At 36.5% G+C, this 7,952-nt stretch overlaps 1 pseudogene; it reads right to left on the minus strand.

The window, feature by feature from the left end:
* Nucleotides 1-1,096: 1,096 nt before the first annotated feature.
* Nucleotides 1,097-3,559, minus strand: LOC137717188 (pentatricopeptide repeat-containing protein At3g03580-like; annotated as a pseudogene).
* Nucleotides 3,560-7,952: the final 4,393 nt, after the last annotated feature.

Here is a 7,952-nt window from a genome sequence, read left to right on the forward strand (position 1 = left end):
ATTTTATGTTTAAAATTTGGCATATTGCTTGGAGAACAAAACTTTTAAAAGATGTCAAAGTATTACGTAAGCCTTCAAATTTAAATTTTAGGTTTAAAATTTGATATCCCCTTTGGAGATGGTCTAAAGAGTCTAAGCCTTTAGACATCACCCATGTGCTTTTATGCACACTTTACTTATTTTAATATTATGTACTATGCCATTATAGATATGTTTGCAGTTTGCTTGATAGAAGTTTAGACGGCACACAACACATCATGTGTTTTTCTGCACACTTTACTTATTTTAATATTATGTAATAGGCCATTATAGATATGTTTGCAGTTTGCTTGATAGAAGTTTAGACGGCACACAACACATCATGTGCTTTTCTGCACACTTTACTTATTTTAATAATATATAATAGATATTGCGGTTTGCTTTTCTACCCACTTTGTTCTTTGGTAGCTCTGGGAAGTAGGAACCAAAAGCAAAAGGAAAAGAAGATTTCGGGATTTCAGGATTACCGAATAAATTAAATCTGGAAACCAATCCCATACCAAATATTTCGGTATTTTTCAGTACGAGATTACCAAAGTTCGGGATAGTTTCAGTTTGAGATTGAGATTTTTTTGATTTGGTTTTGGAATTTTCAGGAATTTTTTCCAGCCCTAAGATCATGCATGTGCTTTATATAGAGTTGGATCACTTTCTATATATTGTACATCACTCAATTTATGTATTGTCCGCAATTTATATTTTTAATTAACTTTATGTTAAACGGATTTCTTCATAAAAATTATTACCAACCTAATGGTTAAACAGCAAAATGAGTTATAAAGTTTAAACTCTTCCTGTTCCATTATCCCCTCTTTCACGGCTATCTTGTCGTTGCGTACAACAAAGTCAAACAAACAACTACCCATTTGGGCAATTTTATTTTTGGATTTCTCTGTGTAATTTTCCAACAAATTAGGTGATGTCTCTAACTTTGCAACTTTCCTTAGAGTAAATATGGATGAATGACAATCGATTATATTTACTGAGAAAGGTAGTTAATGTTTGTATTAATGTGAATATAAAAAAATTCAAAACTACGAGAACTCATTGAGGACAATTCTATATGTATTGAAATGCTTTATGGATCATATACTATGTATTATGTGTATCTTTATATTTTGCTCCAAAATAAGACAGAGAAATTGATGAGATGAAGTCTTGTTGATACGTGCATTTGAGTTATACAATCACCATGTAGCAACTAGTTAATCAAATATAATATTTTCTCTTTTTTTTTTTTTTTTTTTATTCGAGTAAGACACATGTTTAGAAAAATTGACACAGGTATTTTCTCTTTTTTTTTTTCTTATGATATTGCCCTCCGTGTTGTTGCAGTTGCCACTGCAATGTTCCTTGGTGATAGTGATGGAGAGGGGATGAGTCTCGTAATGTATTTCAAAGTTTCTGAGAGTTTGGAGAAAGACGTCTCTCCCCAACTCCAGGACAGCATCAAGGTAACTTCCTTCCGATGAACTTTTGCGAGATGAACTTGTACTTAACACTTTGATTATCTGTTGGTATACTCAGGTTATTGATCTATGCGAATAATGTTTCAGAAATTAGTTGACGATGACAACGGAAAAGGTTGAAGGGTTTGCCGTGCATCCCATATGCAAGCTTCATCGTGTTCCATGATGTCAGACACCGTTCAACTGCATGCTCGAATAGATTAGCTGCCATATTTAATTTCCCACACTTGGAATAAGTCGTGACCAAAGAATTGGTGAGAGATGTATCGTTGTTCATATCAGCTCGATATAAGTGACAGTGGACTTCTTTTGCAAAACTCAAACTTCCAAGCTGACAAATTGCCTGAAGCAAAGTTACCAGAGTAACTAAATCAGTTGTGCTTGCCCCATTTGCATTGACCGAAACAATGTTAAGGCTTCATCAGCATGGCCGTGGTAAACATAACCCATCATCATTGAAGTCCATGAAATCCCGATATCTCACCTTGTTAAAGATTTGCCTCGCATGGTCTAAACAACCACATTTTACGTCCATGTAGATAATTTAATTCATAGCTTCAGTATCAAGTCAAGCCCGTGTCTTATTACTCGTCCGTGGATACGCCTGCCTTTTCTTATGTCTTTCAGCTCAGAAGTAGCAGAAAGAATGCTCAACAAGGAACCTAGGTTTGGTTTAATACCTTCTTCAACCATTTCGACAAAGGTGTCCACAGCTTCGCTAGCATAATTATTGTGGAGATGGCCCGTCATCATCACATTATAAGATATAGCATCCTTTTTCTCCATTCTATCAAATGGTTCCCTGGACTGGATCAGCTTGTTTGATTTGAAGTATAGATCGACCAGAGCGGTGGCTGCCAATAGATTAAGCTGAATACCAGCTCGAATAATGTAACCATGGATACTCTTTCCTGGACACAAATGATTCAAGCAAGCACAAGACTGAATCCCATTGGACAAAGTTATCAAGTCCGGGACAGAATTTTCTTCCATCACTTGACAGAAAAGGCGGAAAGCCTCCAAGGGTTGTTCTATTTTAAGACAACCAGCAATCATCACATTCCAAGAACCAAAGGTCTTTCTATCCATTTCGCCAAAAATGCAGGCTGCCATTCTAGGGGATCCACATTTATTATACATGTCCATAAGACTTGTTTCGAACACTTCATCCAAACCACCAATTCCTCTTCTAATAGCATAGCCATGGACCGAACGTCCTTCTTTCAGTGCCTCTCACTGCGACGCTGCCTGAAGTAAGCTAACAATAGTGACCCGATTTGGATGCAATCCTTGCCTCTGCATACGGCGAGCAAACCCAAAAGCCTCACAAGCACGTTGGTCGGCACTCTGAGCATAACCAGTGATAATCAAAGTGTAGACAACAATATCTCTCTCAGTAACTTCATCGAACACTTCAGCTGCATCTTCAACAAACCCACATCTTGAGTACAACCCGATAAGCGACGAACCCACAAATCCATTTGAACTAAACCCAGACTTCAAAGCATCCCCATGATTCCCTCGTCCAAATCCCAAATCCCCCAACTCGATACAACTTTTCAAACCAAACGTAATGGCGCCGCTATCCAACCCGATATTCCACCGCCTCAAATCTACGTACCGCCGAAGAACTTCGTCTTATTGACCGGCTCTGAAATACCCAACAAGGAGTGCATTCCAGAGAGATAGATTCCCGTTGACGATTCTGTCGAAAACCCATCTGGAATCTGATAAAAGGTCGAACCTTGCGTAGCAATTCAGAAGCTTGCAGCCGAGAAATATATTGTTTCCGAGGCCGTGAGCGAAAATGCGAGCGTAGAGTTTTCTCAGTGAGAGAGCGTCTGAACAATTGTCCAAGAAAGAAGCGAGGTTTTCTGACAGAAATGGAGATTGAGGGCGTGAGTCGTCGAGAATTGATGTGCAGAGAAATCTAATCTGGGTTTTGGAGGGCAATGATCCCAACCCGGATTTAATACGATTCATGGCTGTAAGCGACTGGTGAGAAAGGAAGCATTTTGATATCTCTCTCTATCTCTCTCTCTCTCTCTCTCTCTCTCAAACCCAAGCAGATCGGTTTGTTTGAACTTTGGGTCTTCTTCTTAGTTTTCATTCATAATTAATTTATTTATAAATTCTGTTAAATATAGCAATTTTATTTAATTTTAGGGTGATAGCAATTTAATTTGAATTATACAATCTGTGTATTGAGTATTTCCGTAGCAAGTTGCATTATTGAGAATAAGTTCCTAACTTCATGAATTGTTAAAAAAAAATTGTTAACTTCATATGCTTTATGATGTCACTAATTATAATCATTCAAAAATAAAAACTATACCTTCATACATTTATTTTGTAGTAATATATCAATGAATATCGTATTATATATATATATATATATAATTTGAATGAATTTCCAAAAGAAATTTTTTTTTCTAATTTTTTTTAATTTGGTAGTCCATATAGGTAATACGTCGTGATGACACGTGGGCATATAACAAAGATATTAACTGAGAAATTGACGAATGTATGATATTGCAATGAATCTTAATTTTTTGTACAAGGTTGTACAATTTTAAGATTTTGTGTGAGTTTCAATGAAAAACAAAATTTACCCATTAATTAATCTATCTCATTTTGGTTTTGGGATTGGGATTCTTCCGTGCCGTTCAATGTCATGTTCAGCTCCTTTAGTTTGTGAATGATATACCGAAGTATGTGTGGACATCGAAATTTCGGTGAAATGAATGTTGACCAATAATTAAAATTTCAACGCTCACGTGTCACATAAATTTTACATGTAGCGTGTGACTCAACGAAAAATCGAAATAAATTGGAAAAGTCATCAAATAGGACACGTGTCATTACCTGGCAAAAATGATTTATTTCATCTGATTATTTAAATCCAAAAATCAAGTTTTGGAATTCTATAAATAGGAAGCCAAGGCATTCATTTTGGAAGAAGGAAGAAGAGGAAGAAAGAAGGGAATTTACATCACACCAAAACCTTGAAGCCTTGAAACTCTAAAGCTCTAAAGCAAATCCCGAAGGATCAAGAAAACACTCTTCGTTCTTCGTCAAACCCTCCTTCAAGGTCAAGCCCCAACGGCCCTTGAAGAACTTCCACCGACTCAAGATCAAGCCCCGACGGCCCCTTGAAGAAAGTGTTCATCATCCGTTCATCCTAAGATCAAGCCCCAACGGCCCTTTGGATCAACAACCTCAACAAACTCATACACCCATTCTTCAAGATCAAGCCCCGACGGCCCCTTGAAGAAAGTGTTCATCATCCGTTCATCCTAAGATCAAGCCTCAACGGCCCTTTGGATCAATAACACATTAACAAATTCACACATCCAATCGTTCTTCGAGATTAAGCCCAAAAGCCTTGAAGATCCGTTCATCATCCGTTCATTCAAGATCAAGCCCAAAAGCCCTTGAAGAAATCCACACAACCATTATTCAAGATTAAGCCCCGACGGCCCTTGAAGAAAGTGTTCATCGTTCATCATCCGTTCATTCAAGATCAAGCCCAAAAGCCCCTTGAAGAAATCCACACAACCATTATTCAAGATCAAGCCCCGACGGCCCTTGAAGAAAGTGTTCATCGTTCATCCTAAGATCAAGCCCCAACGGCTCTTTGGATCAACAACCTCAACAAACTCATACACCCATTCTTCAAGATCAAGCCCAACGCCCCTTGAAGATCCATTCATCAACTGTTCATCCTTAGATCAAGCCCCGACGGCCTTTGGATCAACAGCTCAACCACAAACTTACACCCTACGAAGATAGAATCAGAGGATCAAATTACAAAGAGATTGTAACCCCAAAATCATTAATATCAAAAAATATATTTTGTACACGTATTCTTGTTTCTTGTTTCAGGAATTTTTCGTGTTTACAGTATGTCACTTGCAATTGTTCTACTTGTACAAAGTCTTTTCAAGGTTGGATAGGACTTAATCACAGTTGTTACAAAGCATATGGCCCAGCATGCGAGAGCAAACCACCCAAAAGCTGGAACTAGGATGATCGTTAGTAGAATCAAAGCAAAAGTTCCACACTATAGGCTGACTCTATTCATCAATTCATAGAGATCTGAATTGTGGGAAGCTTACAATATCTTGACATTTGCCAAAGTCCCTGCATAAGTGAATAAATCGGCAATTAACATCAAAACAATGACATAGTCTATGTCAAATGGAGACGCCGGCGAGATTGCAAATTTAACTTGTAGAAGCAAGCCTAGTATGGTGAGGAGAAAGAAAATACATTTGTGGAGACCACTATCCTCCCTTGTGCTGCTAGAAGGAAAATTAGATGGTAAGTGGATGAATTTCATTGAATCCCACTTATCAGGGGACGTTGGAGGGAGGAGTAGTATCCATTTTGGCTTTTCATTTGCAAATAAAAAGAGAGACTTGATGCGACTAACAAGGTGTTTACTAGGACGCTTTGTTTCTCCGTGATCGCAGAGAAAAATATTTTATAAGAAGTGCAGAATTGGGTAGCGTTGTATTTGTAATAATACTGAACATGGGATTGGATAGGGAATGAATGTATGTCAAAAGGAGTTGAAGAAAATGACGATAATGAACAAGACCTATGGTCGTCTATGTGAACTATAGCTTAGAGCCTTAATGTGAGAGAGAGAGGTCTTTTATGTATGGGAAGCTCAAAAGGAAGCAAGCGAGTGGATGAGTTGCCTCTGAGTCATTGAGCCACTTGACAGAAAAAGGTAACAATTCCATTCCATGCATACACACGAATGTAGTGTTGTAATTTTCATACGCAATGTGACATAGGAATCCCTCCTCACGGTGCAAACCAATGTTAGAAACAAGTACCTCGGACGATTAAACAGAAAGAAACCCTCACCAAAAGGACAAAGGAAAACAAGTTATGTGCAGATTATAATCGTTGATAAGTTGACTACTGTTCTTGTATACCACTTTTTCTTTACATTTTTTATGCTCTGTTTTTTCTTTTTCATTAAAAGAACGGAAGTATGAAACTTTGTATTACACGGCTTTATACATAAGAACCACAAGAGTCATAGTCCAACTACAATATTATATCAGGTATTCAAATAAAACAAATTCAAATTTGCATCAGATGAAGATAAGAGCAACGAAATTTCTTAAACTAACCACCCTTATCAACACCTACAACTTGCTCTTTCAGAAAATTAATTAAACTATATCTATTCCATTTTGGTTTTGGGATTGTGATTCTTCTGTGTCATTCAACCTCATGTTCAGCTTCTTCAGTTTGTGAATGACATAACGGGGTATGTCAGTTACAATTGTTGTACTTGTGCAAAGTCTTTTCAAGGTTGATTAGGACATAATCACACTTGTCACAAAGCATATGGCCCAACATGCTAGAGTAAACCACCCAAAAGCTGAAAATAGGATGATCGTTAGTAGAATTAAGGCAAAAGTTCCACACAAAAGGCTGATTTTGTTCATCAATTCATAGAGATCTGAATTGTGGGAAGCTTGTTGTATCTTGACAATCGCCAATGTCCTGGCATAAGCGAATAAATCGACAATTAACATCAAAACAATGACGTAGTCTGTGTCAAATGGAGACATCTGCAAGGTTGCACGTTTAACTTGTAGGAGCACCCTTAGCATGGCTAGGAGAAAGAAAATACATTTGTGGAGACCATTATCCTCCTTTGTGCTACTGGAAAGAAAATTAGATTAGTAAGTGGATGAATTTCATTGAATCCCATCCATTGCTAATCACTTTGTAGGAAAATTAGTAACAAATATATGAATTTATATTATAGGAAAATTAATGAAAATGGCTTCAAAACTTTGCATTTTAACCAAAATCATCTAATAACATAAAATATAAACATGTGATCCCAACGCGTGTAAAGTTTCATAAACAGTGTAGTAAGTTTCATAAATAGTGTTGTACTGTTAAGTTTCATAAATAATGTAGTACCATTAAGTTTCATAAATAGTGAATTATTGTTAAGTTTCATAAACAATATAGTAAATTTCATAAACAGTTTAGCACCATTAAGTTTCATATTCTGTATAGTACCGTTAAGTTTATAAACAATGTAGTAAGTTTCATAAACAGTGTAGTAAATTTAATAAACAGTGTAGTAAATTTCATAAACAATGTAGTACTGTTAAGTTTTATAAACAATGTAGTAATATTCATAAACAGTATGTGTGAGGACCTGCGGGTCCCGCGTGTTAGTTTTTTTTTAATTATGTCTTTTTCATTAAAATTTAATTTCTTTTGTCATTTTTATTAAAGTTTAATGGTTTTTCATTAAAATTTAAGTCTTTTTCATTAAATAAAATTATAGCATGGTTATTGGTTAAAATTAACTTAGCCCAAACCCTTTTTCATGAAAGTTTCATTAACACACCCCGATCCAGAATGTCCACTAAGACCCCGAATCGAGTTGTGCTGGCC

This window comes from Pyrus communis, chromosome 8, assembly GCF_041283825.1.
Source record: "Pyrus communis isolate YQ-2024b chromosome 8, ASM4128382v1, whole genome shotgun sequence".
NCBI classification, from domain to species: domain Eukaryota; kingdom Viridiplantae; phylum Streptophyta; class Magnoliopsida; order Rosales; family Rosaceae; genus Pyrus; species Pyrus communis.